The 19,619-nt window shown below is 40.1% G+C and overlaps 1 protein-coding gene across 1 annotated transcript in view; it reads right to left on the bottom strand.

The window, feature by feature from the left end:
- The window catches only part of LOC134203813 (sphingolipid delta(4)-desaturase DES1-like), a 29,371-nt gene that overhangs the window by 1,228 nt on the left and 8,524 nt on the right, over positions 1-19,619 (bottom strand). The gene's annotated exons all lie outside the window — the stretch shown is intronic.

Below are 19,619 nucleotides of genomic sequence, written 5' to 3'. Positions count from 1 at the left end.
GGAGTTGGAAGACTTGTGGGAAGCAGTAAAACCTGCACAGAACCCCGATGGAACGTTTGCGGCAGTAGATGCATCGAAAAACAGAAGAGCTCGAGGCAAGATTATATTGTTACTGGACCCGGTGAATTATGTCCATGTTAAGGATGTTACGACCGCCCGGGAGACCTGGTCGCGATTAGAAGCAGCATTCGAGGACTCTGGTTTAACAAGAAAAGTTGGACTGCTGAGGAAGCTCATCTCAACGTCTCTTGCATCTTGTGAGTCGATGGAGGTCTACGTGAACAGTATCATTGCAACGGCTCATCAGTTACATGGTATTGGTTTCGATATTAGCGATGAATGGATCGGTACGTTGCTCCTTGCCCGAAGACTATCGTCCAATGATAATGGCAATCGAAAATTCCGGTTTGAAGCTGATGTTATCAAAACCAAACTGCTCCAAGAAATCAGTATACCAAGTGGATCTGCATTCGCTGGGAAGAAACAAAACTGGAAACAAAGGCAAGATACGAATTCGAAAACAAGAAGCAACGGTCCAAAATGCAGAAACTGTCAAAAGTTCATCGCGAAGAATTGCACAATTAAATTACCAAAAAATGAACACGGAAATGCATGGTGTACTGTATTGTCAGCCATGAGTGAAGACGATCAGAATTGGTACTTCGATTCCGGTGCTTCAAATCATTTTACAAAAACGGAAGTATTACTGGAAAATTCAATCAAGTGTGGTGGAAAAGTCATCGCAGCAAATAAAGGTGCTATGTCCGTCATTGCAAAGGGATCTATCAAGATTTACCCTGAGTGCTACCCGGATGAAAAACCCATCGAAATGCATCAAGTCCAGGTAATACCGGAGCTATCCGTTAATTTGATATCTGTAAACCAAATAGTGAAGCGTGGAAATACTGTTACATTCAACGAGCATGGTGTGAAAGTTGTCAACCAAACAGGAAAACTTATTGCTACAGGCACAAGAATTAACGATCTTTTCAAGTTGGATGAACTGACATTATGCAAAGCACTAAAATGCTCTACGGAGAATCTGTATCTATGGCATAGAAGAATGGGACATCTCAATATCAAGAGTCTGAACCGTTTAACAAACGGAATGGTCAGCGGTATCCAAGGTATTGACACAAATGCAACAAGTGATGTAAAATGCAAAATCTGTGCAATGGGAAAACAAACACGTTTACCGGCAACATAAATACTGGAACTAGTACATTCAGATATCTGCGGACCAATGGAGGCAGAATTGGGTTCACAGATGATAAAACTCGCAGAATTTTCATCTATTTTCTGTCAGAGAAGTCTGGTGAACATGTATTCAAGGCTTTTGAAAGTTTTCGAAGCATGGCAGAGAAGCAAACTGGCAAGAAGCTAAAAATTCTACGTACGGACAACGGTAAAGAATTTATGAACAAGCAATTAGAAGATCATCTGTGTCGTATGGGCATTCGTCATCAAACTTCGGCGGATTATACTCCAGAGCAAAACGGAATGGCGGAAAGAGGTAACCGAACTATCGTTGAACGGGCAAGATGTATGCTATTTGAAGCCAATCTTCCCAAAATGTTCTGGGCCGAAGCAACTGCAACAGCTGTATATTTTGATCAATCGATTGCCAACTAGAGGACATCAAATGACCCCTGAAGAAGCTTGGACTGGTAGGATGCCAGATTTAGCTCACGTTCGTGTTTTCGGATCACCTGCGATGGTACACATACCAAAGCGGAAGAAATGGGATACCGTGGATAATCAAATTTCGGACACACTCAAACTTCGGACGCTTCAATTTGTATGGGAAATTCTCTGAAATATTTCATCGAAATGTTTCATCAAGCTGGATCGGAAGGACTAATAGTTTTGGCTTGTTTTAGTATAGTTAAATTTTAATGAGACATGTTAAAACAACGCGACGAAATGATTAAAAGACAGTCTGAGCTGTACAGTGAGAATTGTTTTCAATTATTCTTGCCGGTACCGTGTAATCAGGTGTCCGAAGTTTGAATCTTTGTGTCCGAAATATGAATCCAACCCCGCTGGTGTCCGAGGTTTGAATCAAACAGAAGCCGGACATTTTCATAAATTGCATACATTCTTCGCAATATCTTGCACATATTTAATACATAGTTCAAAGATGAATACTATACTTAGTGATTGCAATGTTGATTTAAACGGTGTGATTTAAAATGTGCGTGAACAGGATGATTGTATATCAGAAAGTGCTTAAGCGTCCGAAGTTTGAGTTTGCACGGTACAAAAGCTTTCGAATGCATACTCACTGGATTCCAAGAAGATACGAAAGCTTATCGTTTATGGGACCCAAAATCAAGAAAGCTGATCAAGTCTCGTAATGTAATTTTTCTGAGCGAACAATCAAATATGACGATTCAGGTAAAGCCAACTTCTATAGAAAATTCGAGAAAAACTAGTCTGGTCTTGGATGAAGTAGCGTCGTTTGAAATGGAAGTTCCGAAAGATGCTCCAATAGAAACTGCAGAAGCTGAAATCATCAATGATACAATTATGACAAGCGACGAAAGTGATGTAGAATTAGCTGATCAAATTGAAGTGATTCAAACATCTAGGAGGCATCCAGTCACACACGTTCCAGAATCGGGAATGTTGAGACGAAGTGGTAGAGAAAGCTATCTTCCGAACAAGTTGCGGGATTTTTTCTTTCCTAGCCATGGATTGCCGTCCAATCGTTTTCTAGATTGCGATGATGTTACTGGCAATGCAGCGGAGAACTCAACGACGACCTCGACAACAGTGATGGATAGTCAACATCAAATATCGCAAGGATTAGTTACCAGGAACAATTCCTCTAGCAATGGAGATCCTGATACAGTGACAAAAGCTCTTGAAAGTTCCAAGTCAGAATTATGGAAGGCTGCTATGGATGATGAATATATCTCTTTAGTTAAAAATGGAACCTGGGATCTGGAACCTGGGACCATCGCAGGTGATCCGAAAACACGAACGTGAGCTAAATCTGGCATCCTACCACTCCAAGCTTCTTCAGGGGTCATTTGACTTCCACCAGACAGGAAAGCAATAGATTGCAAATGGTTATTCAAGTCGAAACGAGATGTGAACGGCAATGTTGTACGTCACAAGCCCAGGTTGGTGGCGCAAGGATTTACACAGAAATTTGGCGTGGATTTCGATGAAGTATTTGCTCCTGTAGCTAAACAAGTAACGTTGCGAACATTCCTCACTATAGCAAGTCGATATCAAATGGTTGTCAAGCATGTAGATGTGAAAACCACGTACCTTAATGGTATACTCGATGAAACAATATACATGAAGCAACCGGAAATGTACCAAACAGGAGGAGCCAATATTGTTTGTCGTCTGAAGAAAAGTATTTATGGACTCAAGCAATCAGCCCGTGTGTGGAACCAAAGAATAGACAATGTATTCAAGTCAATGAATTTCATGCCATCCGAGGCTGATCCTTGCTGTATGTAAAAAAGGAGGGTAAACGATTTAGTTATATCCTTATCTACGTAGACGACATCATCTGAAGAAGAATTTGAGAAAACATTTAAAATATTGCAGCAACATTTTTCATGACTAATCTCGGTGATATCATGCATTTTCTTGTAATTGAAATTGTAACTACCAATGACGCCCATGCGTCTGTGGCATGGACGTCCTCACGTCCCGAGCCAGCTCACCTCTTTTAATCTCTCAGGGTCGGCACAACGTGCTGGGGAAAACTCACCTGTTTCACTTTCTGTTCTCAACCTGGAAAAACTTTCTTTCAGCGCACGCAATAAACTATAAAAAAATTAGATTATGCAACAAACCCAGCAAATAAACTAAAATATATTCAGTAAGCAATTGCTTATTTTTGATCAATTTCACGATTTATTTAAGAAAAACTGTAGACTCACTCACTGCTTAACGAATCCTGGATTTCTTGCTGTCCTGGTCCTCGCGAGGCACCGAACTCGTTCAGCTGGCTGCTTTCCTTAGAACTACTCGAGCGCTTCACCCTCGTCAGGGCTGCAATCTTTCCGATCACGGAACGTGGTTTTCTGGTCGTTTGGTGACGTACGACCTGATCGTATGGTAACGGACGATCTTTGCGACTCCGCTATGAGCGAAATCACTTTCGGCAGCACTAGTCACTGTAGTCTTTATTGAAAGGAATTAAATCTAACTCGCGGATCACGACACCTTGCCTAGCCGGTTCTATAACGGATTCTCACTCGTGCCGATTTACGCTTCTAACCGGGAGGCGACCTTTCAATCACTTTCTGGTCTCACGTTGGCGATAAGGAGAACCAGTATGCCACTAAGTGGCCACTAAAAGCACTTATTACACTCTTAGCGTCCTCGCGAGTTAGATTGGGAGTTGGAACTCCAAAAAGATTTTCTAAAACAGGTGATAATTTCACCGATGGTATTCTATTTCACAGGTTCAATTCACTAGCAAAGAACTCAACCACTTTAAATTATAAGACTTGTGCTGTCGATTTCAAGAATCCAAAAGAGACCCGATTTTGGGGGGTTGGATCCTTATATAGGCGATAGGTAACAGCTTTCGATATATCGCAGGTTAACAGATTTTCCTATCCCATTCCACCCATTACATCCCATGGTGTGGCACGTGATTCGGTGGCTTACACATACCTTCGCGCCTCTCCGTTGATTAGATGTGCTGGTAATGTCGAGCAGTGGAGCCAGTTGCCTTCGTAATGGTGTTCGAAATGCCCTATTGGCGGCAGATAATCTAGTACTTCCTTCAAAATTTGAATTAGGGTTATGGATGCTTTTAGCAAAAATTTAATTAAGTTATATAATTCAAATAAAGTTTTTGCGTAACATTTACATTTACATGAAACATTTCATTGGCAAAACTCTCACCAAAATTAAGTTCAAACAGTTGGAACACGCTTCAAGTGTTACAATGTTCCCCTCTTCAAATAAAAATTCACATATTGGTAGATATGGGAATTTTTTAATCATGGGAATTGATTATTGATTGCAATATATAGTCCTTTGTCCTTTGGGTAGTAGGTCCGGAGCATTTATTTAGGGTTCTATTGTTAACGAGTTGTTTTTTTGATACTCCCCTTTTTTTTAAACCATTGAGGTTAACGATTCAGTTACCGATTTTAATCATTCTTTACCTTCAAGAAAACATCTCTCTCGTAATGGGAATTTTATCCATACTCCCTCAACTTGTGAGGAAAAACATAGCTTTGGTGGGCTTCCGTAGTTCTGGTTTTAATTAACTCATTCATACTATCATTCACCTAACTCTCAAGCGGGATCCCTCAATATTATTTCATTCACATTCATTCAGTCAATTTTCACACACACACCCTTCAACCTAACTTACTACTAGCTGTACAGTAAATTTAAGCTATTTACAAAACCTATACCTATCATCCTATTCTAATGGTATTAAATACCGTAGACGTAACTGTCTACCGGCCAAACCTAATCATTTGTCTAATTAAGTATGCTTTGGGTTTAGTTTAAGCCTGACTAGATAAGTGCCTTGGTATTCGGGGTCATATACTTTCATTGTCCGAGGACTCAGTATCTATTTAGAAGGTTATACCTTGTACTGACCATCAGCGGCTGTTAGCCTCCGGTCTCCAGCGAAATGCGAAGAACACTTTCTATTCTGCCTAAACCAGCCTGAATTTATTTAAAGAGAAATCTATATCTGTGCTAAATTAGATCGTAGACACATGCTTGAGATGTGAGCCGATTTCAAATTTCGAAAACACTACTCGATTCGATGGCGACTGTCAAATACTATCAACAGTAAGTTATCGCAGCATCGCAAAACTTTTCATCAGGATGGAAAATCGTGAAAATATCTATTGTTTGAAGCTAGATTATCACGGTTTTCGAACATATGTAATTACCTTTTTTTCTATCGTTTTAGCTAATTTGGTGACGTACTAGAAAAGCTATACAGAACCAATGTTTCAGACGTCGGCAGTGTTTACCAATGATAACGAAGTATCAGTGTTTACTTACGATCAACTGTCTGGAGATAATCTTATCGAACTGAAAAAAAAAACGTTACTTTTAGTCTACGTACACGCTCTGGATTTAAGAATACAATGTTTATGCTGGTTTCATGTGACTTGCATGCCAAATCCCTAATGATTTCCCAAAGGAATCCTCAATCTCATATGACGATGAGCCCAGTTTAGACCTTACTCGTCCTGGCAGATACATAGCGCCATACTTTGCATTGTAGTTATGCACCGCGCTAGACTGTTTCATGTTGCGATAATAAATTTGTTGACCTATTTCGAAACTCTTAGCATGCTGACGATGTCTAAGATTGTAACGGTGTTTTCCAACTTCGTGAGCTTGTTTCAGATTTTTCTCTACAACTTCGTAGATTTTATCGAAAAGTTGTTTTTGTGATTCAGATCGATCTTGAACAGTTTGGTCGTGTTCTGAAGGGAGATCCTTGTGATCTGATCCTTTCACGAATAGCTCATGACCGTGAGTAATAAAAAAGGGGGTCAATTTGGTAACGGAATGAACCGAAGAATTCAATATCGTTTCTATTTCCGATAATTTGGAATCCCATTGTCTTTGGTCTTCTCTTACATAAGTCCTTATGGCAGCGTTCACGGTTCGATTGACCCGTTCTACTGGGTTTGCTTGGCAATGATACTTAGCATTTAGCCAGTGTCGTATGTGAAAACGCTCTAAAAGATTTGAATTCCTTTGACAGGAAGCATGAGGCGTTATCAGTTATGATAACTTCAGGAGTTGAGTTCCTAAAGAACCATTGATCACGAACAATGGCACATAAAGATGCGCTGTCGATCTTACGTACGGGGTTCAGCATAATCCATTTGCTATATAGATCAAGCACCACAAGTATATGCTGATGGCCTTTCTTGCTGCGAGGCAAGGGACCAATGAAGTCCATTGCAATTATTTGCCATGGGTGTTTAGTGATCCGTTGATCACCCATAAAGGGACAACAGGCACTGAAGATCCTTTGACTTCTTTGCATGTTGTGCAGTCCTTAATGAAATCGCGCACTTCAGCGGCTAATTTTGGCCAATAGTAGCGCTGCTTTATTCGGTCAATTGTCTTGTCTGTTCCAAGATGCATTGACCCGTCGTGATTTTCGCGGATAATTTCCTCTCTATCTGTCACCGGTGGTACTAACTTCCATTCATACCGATGATCGTAGGGTAAATTCGGAGTCGAAACAAATTTATAAAGTTTTCCGTTTTCGACTCGGAAATCTACAAAGTCGTCGGGGTTTTCTTTGACGTCCTTTATGGTTTTGTCGTACCAAGACGAAGATGATCGGGTTGTCACTATCGCAACGGCCCTGGATAGGGCGTCGGGTACTATGTTATCCCGTCCCTTCCGATGTATTATGCTCATGTTGTACTGCTGCAGGGTTAAACACCATCTGCTACAACGCGATGCGGTTTTCCACTTTGTGGTCATTATGTGTGATAACGCGGACGAGTCGGTGATTAAGGTAAAGTGGGCTCCTTCCACATACCCGCGGAATGCCTCAATAGCCAACAATGCCGCTAGGGTTTCCTTTTCACACGCATGGTAATTGCGTTGTGGGGTCGTTAATTTGTGTGAAAATAGGCGATGACCCTTTCAGAGCCATATTGCTCCTGCGTAAGTATACCGGGCCACAGCTACATCGCTGGCGTCGGTTTGGATGCAGAATTCTCTAGTAAAATCAGGACACATGAGAATGGGAGCGGTGATTAGCTTTTCTTTAATATCACTAAAAGCTTCTTCGGCCCTCTCATTCCATCCTAAAACTTTACTCTTGGTTTTAAGCAGATCTGTCAGTGGAGCTGTTACACCACTGAAGTCTTGTATAAACCTCCGGTAATAGTTACACATGCCCAGAAATCTGCGTAACTTTGTTACCGTTGTCGGGCGCTCATAATCTATCACGGCTCTGACCTTCTCAGGGTTCGGTTTTAAGCCTTGGATAGATAGTAAATAACCCAAAAATGGAAGTTCTTCGACTCCAAATTTGGACTTATCTAGATTGATTGCTAAGTTAGCGGCTCGTAACCGACGTGCTACCTCCTTAAGTAGTTTGACATGTTCTTCGAACGTTTCACTTACGATGACTATGTCATCTAAATATACAAAAACGCGAGGTTCCAGTTCACCGTGTCCTAAGACTTGGTCCATCAGACGGGACAAGGTCGCCGGACTGTTGACCAAGCCAAAGGGTAGACGGGTGAACTGGAACATACCTTTGCTTTGTACACTAAATGCTGTGTACCGGCGGGAGGATGCTTCGAGGGAATTTGTAAGAAAGCTTCTGAGAGGTCTATGGTGCTCAAGTACTTGGCTTTCGGTAATTGGCCTAAATTCTACCGGGGTGTGGTAGAGGATACGCGTCCCTCACGGTGCGCTCATTAATTTTCCGCGCATCGAGGCATAATCGGACTTTTCCGGTTGGTTTTATCACCGGGACGACATTTAGCGACCAATCAGAATGACATCTTTCAATTATTCCCACTCGAAGCATCCTGTCCAGCTCTTCCGTTACCTTTTCTTGGACTTTAGGAGAGATGGTGTAAGGATATTGACGAATGGCTGGTTTGCCTTTCCACCCTTCTTGGATATCTATCCGGTGGGTAATAAGGAGTGGAGGATATTTCACTCGGAACAGCAATTTTGAAAAGTTTCCTAACGCTTTCCAATTGTTCCAATTCAGGTTTAGTTAACGATGTTTTGAGTTCTTCAGGGTTCGGGTTCTTTTCTTCTTCTACTAAAGCACATCGCTTTATGGATGGAGAAATTTTGAATTTTCTCCAAAAATCCATGCCTAAGAGGCAATCTAGAATCAGATTCTCGATCACCATGGTGGAAATTATTCTAAGCTGATTATCGAATGTAATCGGAATGTACAGTTTACCAAGTACTTTCAACTTTGTGCCACTAGCTGATCTTATGTCCAATGGATCAATCAAAGGATGTAATTTGGGTTTATTCAATTTATGATAAATTCTATCACTGATTAAAGTTAAATTACTGCCTGAGTCAAGTAATCCCTTTACTATATTCCCATAGAGTTTAACTTTAGCGTACGGTCTATTGTCGTTTGGCATTGAATTCAAAATTACTTGTACATCTGGATCCGCTTTAGAGTACATTTCCTCTAAAGTAGGTTCCCAAAATTCGAACGGAGTAACAGAGTTTTGAAAACTATTTACGCGGAGGACGTCGACGACCGGCGACTTTTGGTCGTCTGAAATCCGTTTTTTAAGCAATAAGGACAGTTCTGGGTGTCAAACCCTTTAAAGCCGCACATCCTGCAAAACAATCCTTTACTCGACCGACATTGATCGACGGTGTGATTTGTAAATCGGCAATAAATGCATTGATCCATTTGAGGAGGTTTGTGTGCTGCCACCAAACTATCTAAAGAACGGATATTATTATGATTTCCTTCCTGTGGGTTCTCTTTTCCTACTTGAGGTTTGGTAGGCAAGTCAGTGGAAGGTGGTTTCTTCTGATTTGGCAATGATTTAGTTTGTTCCTTCATTGATTTGTTCGGAAATTTTTCAAACGTCTTTGATTTTGATTATTGTTAGACCATTTTATTTCATTTGGTCGAGGGTTCTGAGATTTAACTTCCTGTTTGATCGTGTGGATTTCGTTTACGATGTTGGCCGATTTTTCCGAGCCAAACATTTTATTATAGAGGGAAAAATTTGAGGCATCAATCAGACGACCAGCTTCAACTAATTGCTGTAGCGTCGTAGTTGGCTTCCATAGAAGGTATTTCTTGTAGTCTCCACGCATATTGCGCTTCACTACATCCAACTTCTCGGCATCATTCATTTGTACCGTCATTGACCTAAACAGTTTCTCCATGTCGTAATAGTAGTCTTGAAACGACTCGTTTCTTTGCTGACGCCGTTGATACACTTTTGATCGAACCAGAGAATTTAATTCTGGATGTACGAATGACCTTCTCAATTCCTCCACCATATGGCTCCAATCTCTTAATAAGCCTTTGGAACTCATTGACATGAACCAATTCAAAGCAGGTCCCGTAAATAAGTGGAATGCCGAGTCAAACAATTCTTGCTCTGAGATTCTCTCAGCGAGCGACAATTGTTGCACCAATACCAGAAACTCATTCAAGTTGCTGCCGTGATCGGTACCTGTGTATTTCTCCAGCTTCCACTTCGAGACAGGCAAAGATTTATGGCTGTACGACGCATTCATAGGTACGCTCGACAGATGGGAGTGAGTGGGAATATACGCTGTCTGTGGCACCAATGTGGTTGGAGCGACAGGGCTGAAAGTCGAAATAGAGGGGGTAATCGAGACTTGAGGTGTGATAGAAACTACCGGCATGGGTGCAGAGTATGGAGTTTGATGTGGCAAGTATGATATGGCTGGAAGATTTTGGTATCCAGCTAGGCTATTACAGTATGCATTTGGATACCATCCAGTTGGAAGCATGCAAGAAGCATTCATTCCTGGAAATGAGCCTGTATACGGCGTAGGATAACCATACGCTGACGATGAGTAAGGGACACCACCATAGAGATGAGGTACTGAGTAATGATTAGAAGCATTAGGAATTGAGACATTAGTGTGACGAAATGAGCTGAGTGACGGTGGTGAAGGTACACTGACTGATGGTGTCACCTTGGGAGAAGAAAGAGAATTCACCACTGTCGTGTTTAAATTTGATATTCTAGTGCTATTCGATGTTACGTGAACCGAGTGTGTAACGGATGTAGACACATTACATCTTACATTTTCTCGCGCTTGGGATGTCTGTTTGTACTTTCGTAATAAGTACAACTCATGTTCGAATGTGAGCATGGCATCACGGATATCTCTCTTCTGATCACCCGAGTTTGAAGCTGGGTCTAAGCACCCTAATCTTTGCAAACACTGAATTAAATCGTTATCGACTGGATCCAATCCCGGAACGCTTTCACTTTGGCTCGTTACAGGATTTTGAGGTGCTTTTAGTAAATCACCAACCAAAAAATCACTATCAACGCTATCTGTCCTCTGATTTTCCCTTTTCTGATAGAAGAAACGATTAAGCCATTCGATAATTTGATCGAGAAACGTTTTCAGAAAATTCTGCTTTGTCTCATCTACATAATGCATCAATCTACCAATCCTAGTGCCTAAATGTAACATTGTGGATTGGCATCGCGGTGGTGACGTTTTCGCACCATCCAAGCTATCCAGCAGAGCATTATATTTATCCACACAACACGCATAATCTATTTCTGGATCAAGTTCGTATTTGATTTCTAATTTAACAACCGATTCTCGATCCCGCTTGAGAACTTCTCTTAGATTCCCACGCTTGCGAACCATTTGCGCGCCTTCTTCGCAACTGATTCCCCTGATTCGCAACTCATAATCAAGTTCGTCTTCGTTCAGAAAATCGACTCGAAGGTCACCAAAGTGTGCCTCCAAGTCTTCTACATTCGCTATTGCACTGCTACCTACATGTGCCATCATATGATTAATTGCTGCCCAAAAGAAACCCAATAAAACTGCTAATAATGCTGCTAGAACCTAGAAACGCACCAAAGCAAACTCAAAACTGTTTCAAATCGCGACAAACAACTTCAACAATAGATGCATTCGACCCAAAAGAATGATAAGATGAGCAATCGTTTCGAACCGCGTGGTTTACCCTTTTTTAGAGAATCGTTCAACCCGCAAACAATAGATGTTTGTGCAGCTTGCTATTCAGGTAGCTAATCTTTTGCCGCTTTGCACTAGATCAAACGGACTGTCCTACCACTTAGAAAATCGCAAATACTGAAATCAAAATCAATTCAATCACGAAGAGCTATGAAAGAGGAATAGTGAGTCTCCCCCAAGCACAGTAAAATTGTGTGGTTGACCATACAATTTGATTTTTTTCCGAGGATCGCCAATTGTAACTTTTCTTTCAACTTAACCGCATCGACCGTGGCCACTATCGCAATAAATGCTGCTGCAAGCAAACTAAACGCAACGATCGAATCTATGTTTGACCTCATCGTGGTGCACTTCACCTTTCGCCTATTCTGGTTTAATGCTTTATTTTTGCAAAAGTACTCCCCAATCAACTGAAGCCGTTCTAGCCTCTAATTCGAATCAAGTTCACTATCCATTCACCACGGGCACAGTACACGATTTCAGATAATTTTTCCCAAGCACCGAGATACACCAACGTCCCACCGAAACGATCGCAGCGAAAGATCCCCCCTTCAAATAAATTTTTTAATCATGGGAATTGATTATTGATTGCAATATATAGTCCTTTGTCCTTTGGGTAGTAGGTCCGGAGCATTTATTTAGGGTTCTATTGTTAACGAGTTGTTTTTTTGATACTCCCCTTTTTTTAAACCATTTGATTGGATTTTGGGGGGTTGGATCCTTATATAGGCGATAGGTAACAGCTTTCGATATATCGCAGGTTAACAGATTTTCCTATCCCATTCCACCCATTACATCCCATGGTGTGGCACGTGATTCGGTGGCTTACACATACCTTCGCGCCTCTCCGTTGATTAGATGTGCTGGTAATGTCGAGCAGTGGAGCCAGTTGCCTTCGTAATGGTGTTCGAAATGCCCTACACGGACATTCGTAAGTACCCATTAAATGGGTATTGAATACCCATTTTTATAAAAGGTTCTGAAATGTCAAAAAATGGGCATTTTTCTGATGACATGAAATGTATATTTTTACCCCATTTTGAAATATCTCTTCTCGAATAAAATAATGGGTAAATTTGGCCCACGTTGTTAATAATTCACCGCTGTCATATGTTTTTCTCCAAAGTCCGTGCTTGAAAAAATAAAACAAGTGAGCTCACAATTATTGTATTTATTTAGAAGTCCATCATCCATATTCCAATATGGGATGCTTCCGTGGATGCTTCGAAAAAGTAAGACATCGCCAGCGGCGAAAAAAGGTAAGTTTTTCATCATTTATTCATCACTTACCCCTTTGTAAATACATAACATTTTTATCAACAGTTCTAGTTTTCTACAACTCGCAATCGGATTGCATCCTTCGGTACAAGGGATTAAGTATTTGCCAGATTTGCACCACACAGGAAGTTGGCCGCGAGGTTGGCTGTATGCGGACAGGAAAAATCAAAACCTCGATCAAAACACTCCTTTAAGGCGGCACAAAAGTTCGGTTTCATTCTACTTGCTTTTATCCGACATTGATGCGTTGCAATAAATATAATGAATCCATTGTTTCTTATTCATTATTCATAATTTTCTTAATTCCAAACCCTTCCGGGAGGAACATGAAATCTGCATTACATAACCTCAATTTAAATAGCATGAAAATGGGGCTTATTTACTCATTTCAAGAATAGAAGCCGAGAGTGAAAAGTACCCATTATTTGAAGTTTAGTTAGAGTACCCATTAATGGGTAAATCGAGTTTACCCATTAAATGAGTTATGCCGCTTTTCTTCGAAATGGGTACGAAAATACCCATTAATGGGTACTTGAATGCTTCCGTGTATTGGCGGCAGATAATCTAGTACTTCCTTCAAAATTTGAATTAGGGTTATGGATGCTTTTAGCAAAAATTTAATTAAGTTATATAATTCAAATAAAGTTTTTGCGTAACATTTACATTTACATGAAACATTTCATTGGCAAAACTCTCACCAAAATTAAGTTCAAACAGTTGGAACACGCTTCAAGTGTTACAAAATCAAAAAGATGTAAGGAAGCTGTACGTTGTGTCAACATCAATATATCCAAAAAATATTGGAGAGGTTCGACCTGAAAAATTCGAAACCTCGGATCGTAGATTACCAAACAACAATCGATTCCTTAGCTTAATTGGAGGTCTGCTGTATGTAGCTGTGAACCCCCGACGCGATGTGTCAGCAAGTGTGTCTATTCTGGCACAGAAGAGTTCCTGTCCCACACAACGTGATTGGCAAGAAGCAAAGAGGATTTTGCGGTATCTCTCCAGTACTAGTAAACATCGATTATACCTGGGATCTACTTCAGCAGGACTAGAAATGTTTGTAGATGCCGACTGGGCCAGCAACCATCGTAATGAGGTCTAATAAGCTGGGCATCAAGAAAACAAAATTGTGTGTCATTATCATCTACTGAAGCAGAGTTTGTTGCCTTGGCGGAAGGATGTCAGGAATTAATCTGTATAAAAAAGTTAATGAAAGACTTTGGTGAAGATATTTCTTGCCCGGTGCCACAACTGGTGCATGTGTTCCTATTATGGATTAATCAATTTTGAGGATTATAACAAATTTTATTGTGGTTTTCACAGCTGTTCTAAGGAGCAGGAAGTAAAACCTTTCGCTTGATATATAAAGACCACCCACATGCCTTTTACTTATTTTCTAAAAAATAGTTGTTCTTAAGTATGGCGACGATTGGACACCCACCCTACGTGATTTCCACACATACTCTCTAAGCAATATATTATTTAACTTTACTGATGTATGACAGTCCTTAAATTATTGTTGTTTTTGATACACAATCGATTTTATGGAGTGCTGTCAAAAATCGACTTTTAAAATATTCGGGAGAAATTGATCCCTCTCCAAGAACTTGCTTTGATAAAATTAGAAAGGTGCCCTCAGATTTTTTAAATATTTTTCCTTCAAAATACGCGGAATTTTCGAATTGCTGTGCGTACACATGAACGAATTTAGTTATTGAATTCGACAGCACACGCAATTCTAAAATTTAGGGAGACTTGATCGCCTTTCTATCATATCTACGCAACAAATAATTTTTCCTGCCAACCCTTCATCAAATCTGTCAAATCTACACAAAATTAAAAGCCTGAGAACAGTTTTTTTTTAATTTTTTCGGCAAATTTCTGTATGGGTGACTAATGGAGGATCAAGTGTCCTCGCACTAACTTCAAATCCAGATATCCTGAAACTTTGATGGAATGTTGACATTTTCATCAGTAAAGATCATTAAACATATTAATGGCTTTGTGCTGTTAAAAAACGAAAGCATTTGGTCATTGTTCATCCCCACACTGGGACAGAGCCGCCTCGCAATTTAGTGTTCATTAAGCACTTCCACAGTTATTGACTGCGAGGTTTCTAACCCAAGTAACCATTTTTGCATTCGTATATCATGAGGCTCCTTATGGGCCCTCCTTAGCCATGCGGTAAGACGCGCGGCTACAAAGCAAGACCATGCTGAGGGTGGCTGGGTTCGATTCCCGGTGCCGGTCTAGGCAATTTTCGGATTGGAAATCGTCTCGACTTCCCTGGGCATAAAAGTATCATCGTGCTAGCCTCATGATATACGAATGCAAGAATGGTAACCTGGCTAAGAAACCTCGCAGTTAATAACTGTGGAAGTGCTTAAGTGAACACTAAGCTGCGAGGCGACTCTGTCCCAGTGTGGGGATGTAATGCCAACAAGAAGAAGAAGATATCATGAGGCTAACGCGATAAAACCACAATAAATCTTATGCTGACATCCTTTTCCCTATCTCTCTCGAGCAACCCCCTTTCTTCTTGGTTACGTTTTGGGTGGCCCTAAAAAGGGACGTTGGCCGAGCGCGCTCAACTTCCGAAGTCGTACAGCGTGCCGTGCCATTGGAGGGATCCGTGTAGGTGACGGCGTCCCGGATAACATTTTCCAGGAACACTTTCAGCACACCGCGAGTTTCCTCGTAGATGAGCCCGGAGATACCCCTCCACGGCGAGCCAGTCGACGGATTGCGGGTTTGGTTATGTCCTGGATGTTGTCGTGCAACACCTTCCGATGGCACTTGGCCCCTCCTTTGCCGAGAATCTTGCCTTCTTCTCCACGGCCGGTGATTATGATGTTGGCGGACTGGTGGATGTGCGTGTCTGATCCAGGCTTGTAAAATGTCATCTGCGTGTCATTTGACTAATTTGTTAATAAATAAAATTCACATCATAATTTTAGATGTACTCATAACGCTTGAGTAGTGCTATATTTTTGTTCAAGGGTACATTGCTCTAAATATAACATCTAAGGCTGGAGAGTGGAAACTCTCCAAAATGTCACGTGTCATTTGACATAATGTCATTTGAATGACATTTTGCCTCCCACGCCCCAGATTACATATTTACAGCAATGTCTTGTTAGACAAAGTTGTAGGCACATTTATGCGCTATAAGTTCGTCATACATCCAGAATCAATAGCTAACTTCTGAAAAAAGTTCTGGGAAAATTATTCAAACGAATGCAAATGACATTTTACAACACTGGTCTGATCTATCGCGCGCGACGCTAGTGAAGAATTATTTTTATTGTTGGCATCAGTAGCAGTCAACTAAAATTTTTACTTTTGCTATTAGGGATTGGAATTGAGCATAATCCTTTTTTTCTACGGGTTTTCTACCAAGTTCCTGTACTTGGTCTGAGAAGCAGTATTCTACCAACATTTCCTCAGCCTCCTTTCAAGAGACTCGGAAGCCCCATTTCAAAAGGCTCGGAAGCCCGCTTTTAAGAGGCTCGTAAGCTTCCTTTCAAATAGCTCGGAAAAATCTACAAAAATCCTCAAAGTCTTATAGGAAGTTTGATGTATAACATTAATTTGCATTCAGAAAAATTTCAGGGTACTTTTTTTTTTAATATATCTCATGAGCAGACATTGAAAGCGTGAGTGAAGCGGACGAGCATTGATTTAATTCAATCATAGCATCCTACGTCAGTGGCGTAGCCACGGGGGTGGTTTTGGACATAAAACCCCCCCAGAGACAAAATTTTTAGAGGAAATTTTTTTTTTCGAAAAAAAAAGTCCAGAAACCCACCCCCCAAACTAATTTTCTGGCTACGCCAGTGAGTGATCAGCCTTGCTCAGATGGATACCGAACAACTATTATGAGCGATCGTTGCTGCGTAAACAACGAACAACAGTGCTCGCCAAGCCAATCTTGGTATTATCACAGACAAACAAACATAGGACTCGTCAAATTTCCATCGTTTACTGATTTACTGGTCAATTCAAATAATCATTAGTTGACCAATCGATCACTTGTGGCGCGCGCAACGTTTTTGCTGAAGTTTGACGTTTGTTCACTACCGCCATCTGGTTCGTGATTTGCCCAACTAACTGAAATCAACAGATGTCGTTAGTGTTTGAACGACGATGAATTTGATGGGTAAATGTTCAATGTGTTATGTCTGTTTGTCTGTGGTATTGTGTTCTGTTTTTTTCACTCTGCTTTCAAGTTGCTGGGATGGAGAAGTATCAAAGCCTTCTATGCAGTGTATTAGAGTTCCATTCTCAAAGCGTACTAAACTTTTCTAATGTCCAAAAAGATTTTTCTAACAGCGTGTGGTAACAACACTCATTGTTAGGTTACCAAATGATCTGCCTCGCTCAGTAGTCTCTCATTGGTGAGCGATGAAGATCTTTAAACTTTGAATCAACGAACGCCAAATTTCAACGATCTAGAAAACATCATTAATTAGGCCACAGTAGAGCATAAAGTTGCCATGAATTCAGTCGGTCTTCACTCATGATCTGACTTTTTTCAATACCTGCTCATGCGTTATTTATGCTTATGTTCATTTACAGCAAAAAAAAACAGGCGGTATCTCAATGAATGTAAAAGTTTAAAGATGTACCTTTCAAGAAAAACGTTGAGAACCGTTGGGGGAGATCCCCCAGTGCCGGACACATAAGCCATTTAACGAAAAACTCTCTAATTATCCGGATTATGTTTACTTGTATACCATATACACAAAATATGATCATTGATGATTCATACAAACTTTATTTGATCTGAAAGTCTCTTTAATAAAGACACAAAAAAAAAAAAAAAAAAACTTTATTTGATCACTTGAAAAACGTGTTCAAGTGATCAAATAAAGTTTGTATGAATCATCAATGATCATATTTTGTGTATGAAGATGTATTTTGATGATGAATTTTGGTGAAAATTTTCACGGTTCAGAAAAGTGTCCCCGAATACCGGACACTATTGCATCATGTTCAAATATGACCAAGGTCTTATTACATGAATAAAGACATGATTTAGAATAGTAATATTTTCCACTTGCTTCAAGTTGTAGATATTAACACGTGTTAATATAGCTTATTCGATTCTTCAGCTAAATTTCTTACATCCTACTTAAAATTCCCTCCATTTTCAATGACATCTTCAATTTTTGTTTCTGCTTATTTCTGTGGCTTTCTGATACCTCAGCAAGAAGAAACAATTGAATTGAAGTAAGTTTAACAAAACAGGTGCAAAGAATGGCTATTTGATCACATGAAAAAAACTCACTGTCCGGACCCGGGGGACAGCTACCGGACACAGAAATTAATTTTGCACCATAGATACATTACATATCTGACTAATCATGATTGCTATTTGATATATGACTAATATTGACCAAATCGACACAATCAGAATGCATTAATTTGATTTTAATATTGTTGAATTAAACCTTCTAAAATAAGGCGAAATATGAAAATTTTTGACATTTTTGTTCAATTTCGAATTTTGTACAAAGTTTACAACGTGAGGATCTGGGTGGTGGCTGGCCCCATGATTACTTCCGGTCTTTTACTATACTTAGTATAGTAATAGTCAAGCATTCGTTGTACATATGACTAATATGGGGGGTAAGCGTGATGAAATGTTATAGAATTTAAAAAGAAAACGAATGTTAAGACCAAGTGCCACTGGATGACTCCAAACGGGCCAGTATAATGTGGGGTAGTCAGGGTTTAAGGTGATTATACAATAAAGCCAGAAATCGGCCATTTGTAAACCACGTGCTTTTCCAATATTTTTTTTCAAGAGCACGAGATGTTTGAACCATAACGCCAACGGGGCTGAAATAATGGTAGATCGTTTGCTTAGTTATGCTGAATAATCATAATTTGAGTTACGGCACTGTACGAAAACTATTACGCCAGATTTGGGGTTTTAGAAATATATGTAAATAAACGTGTTGTGAATTTGAAATTCACCACGGGCTTCATTCTATAACCACCTTAACTAAATTAGCTAATAGTATAACTTATTTTGCCACGCAACAATTTCAGTATAGGTAATTTGTTTCTACGAATCAAATTCCTAGAAGTTAGGTTTTCAGCATTACTTAGCGCAAGAAAGGGTTTAAACTTAATTACTTACTTAAAAGATTAATTACTTACTAATGTTTTGCGGGCCGTCGAGTGAAAGCGGCCCAATTCTTTTATCTACTTCTTTCCAGACGACCAATGATGAAGAATTTAATTCAAGAAAATCTCATAGTTCCGGTATCAGCAGTGGTATTCATAACTAATACTACCTACAACCACCGTCAATACAGGAACTCTGTGTTCACAACGATATTACTTCAAGGACAATCCCAACATCCTCTGTGGATTGCAGATAAGTATTGCGTTTATATTTTAATTGCACTGAGCTCGTTCTAATCTGATCGGTGAATGAATTGACTTGCCACATATTTAGATACATCGTGAATAATCAATATCATTAGTAAATTTAAATATTCCCGTAGATTAGAAAAGCAAGTGCATAAATTACTATTTTATGGCAACATATCACAACGAAACGGGACCCTTCGGAGCCTTAAGTAAGATCTCGGTCCGGTTGCATCTAAGGAGATCTTAGTGCAGTGCAC

Source organism: Armigeres subalbatus, unplaced genomic scaffold (assembly GCF_024139115.2).
Source record: "Armigeres subalbatus isolate Guangzhou_Male unplaced genomic scaffold, GZ_Asu_2 Contig245, whole genome shotgun sequence".
NCBI lineage: Eukaryota > Metazoa > Arthropoda > Insecta > Diptera > Culicidae > Armigeres > Armigeres subalbatus.
The sequence above is the reverse complement of the archived record's forward strand: the minus strand, read 5'-3'. Positions and strand labels throughout refer to the sequence as shown.